Genomic DNA, 2,143 nt, shown 5'->3' with positions numbered 1-2,143 from the left:
CAGGAATGTCAGCCTCCTAATCCATCCACCTGGAATATGGCATTTTGATTTCTCAGAGGAAAGTACAGTATTTTCAACCATGATAAAGTACCTCGGATAACCAAAACAGCTCATTAAATTCCACCTCTTTGACTTGTGTTCCCCGCTTTATCTGTTTAAAGGGGATATTCAGGGCCAGCCTCTAGCCTAGTGGTTAAGGACGCAGGATCCCACATGGCTGACCACGCACTTCAAACCCCAGCCCCATGGTTTGAAAAACACACCAGCATATGTGCATGTTTACCCCGAATCTGAACAGGATAGAGAAATGAAGCATCCTTCCCCCCACCTCACTGGGGGATGCTTTCTCTCTCTCTCCCCCCTCTCTGTCTCTCTTTCTCTAGAAAGCACATGTGCCCTTTGGCAAATAAAACTTGAAAAATAAATAGGTTATTTATAAAACACTAGCCTCTTATTTCATTTTACACACAGGCAGGAAATTGCCTTATTTCCTGGGGCTGTGAGCTGTGATTGTTAGAAGAGCTGGACAGGGTTACCAAGGGTACAGTGGATCCAGTGCCTGGCACAGGGCAGGGACCATGCTGCCCCAGTGGGAGTGGCAGGGATTTAGAAAGTAATGGACAGAAATTCAAATGCCAGGCTCTGCAGCTTCAGGACTGTGTGACTTTAGCCAAGTTACGTAAACCATTTTGATGTTGCCTTTCCTGATGGGTAAAACAAGAATATTATTTAATACTGCCTCCTTCCTAAGGTTGCCATGAGGTTGTTGAAATTAAATAGTGTGTCACATCTCTGGCTCAGCACAATCCCCCTTTTCTAATGGTTCTGTGTTCTCTTACTTCTATTTAGCTTCCTTTAGTTTTCCTGGGGTAGTAGTCCCTTGAGTAGTTCCTAAAGAGCTGGTTTCATTTTGCTGAATTCTTTCAGCATTTGTTTATGTGGGAATTATTTGATTTCTCCTTCGCATTTGAAAGATAATCTTGTTTGGTATAGTACACTTGGCCGAAACAGTTTTTCTTTCAGAGTTTTAAATATCCTCCCATTCTTTCCTTGCCAGCATTGTTTCAGTCAAGAGGTCTAATATTAGTTTAATGGGGTAACCTTTGTATGTAATTTGGTATTTCTTGCCTGCTATTTTTAGAATATTGTCTTTTCCTTTTATTTTTACCAATTTTGCTCATTTTTATATCTATTTGGTGTCTTTCATATTTCCTAGATTTGTTTATCTGTATGCCTCTTTAAGTTTTCAGCTAATATATCATGAAAGATATTTTTTATGCCTTCACCTGTCTCTGTGCCTCTGGAATACCTATTATGTGACTATTTCGTTTTTTAATTATATATGATATCCTGTATATTGTCCCAATTTTTAATGGTTATTCTTCCATTCTTTTTAGTTAAAATTGGAGGTTTTGTCTTCAAGGTCAGAGATTCTTTCTTCTGTGTAGTTTAATCTACCATTGATAATTCCCAAAGAGGTATTGATTTCCTGCACCATATTCTTTATCTTCAGAAGTTCTGATTTTTTTTTCAGGGTGCCTACCTCTTTATAGAGTTCCTCCCTCAAGTCATGGAAGAATTTTCTCATCTCCTGCAATTGATTGGTTGCTTTCTCTTGCATCTCATTGAGTTTTGTTACAATGAATATTCTGAATTCTTTTTCTGACATTTCTGTGATCTCTCGTGTTTTACCCATTGTTAGTGAGGAGTTATGATGTTCCTTTGGAGGGGTATTTCCTGGCTTTGTCCTACTCTTTGGGACTCTGCTTTGATTTTTAGTCATCTGGTGATGTACTCACTTCTTCCTCATTCTACTGAGTGTTTCTGTAGCTGTGTGCTCATGCACTTCCTGTGTGCTCATGCACTTCCCTATGAGTGGGTCAGTTCTGTGTAAGTTTCCCTCCTCTACTGTGGGTGCGAGTGCGGAATCCACAGTAAGAGTTTGGGGTTCAGATTTTCAGATGGGAGATTCTCTCCTTTGGCTGCTGGAGATGGGGACGGGGTTGTGGGATAGAATTTTCCCCAAACCTCACTTTCTTCAGATATTTGTTTACTTTGTGCTCTAACTTCTCTGCTCCCAATGTGCCTGGAGGTTGAGCTGGACAGATAGCATATCAGGTGCCAGTCTAATAAAAGGTTCCTG

The sequence above is a fragment of the Tupaia chinensis genome, unplaced genomic scaffold, assembly GCF_000334495.1.
Source record: "Tupaia chinensis unplaced genomic scaffold, TupChi_1.0 Scaffold000141_1, whole genome shotgun sequence".
In the NCBI taxonomy this organism is placed as follows: domain Eukaryota; kingdom Metazoa; phylum Chordata; class Mammalia; order Scandentia; family Tupaiidae; genus Tupaia; species Tupaia belangeri.
This window is presented reverse-complemented; position numbering follows the sequence as displayed.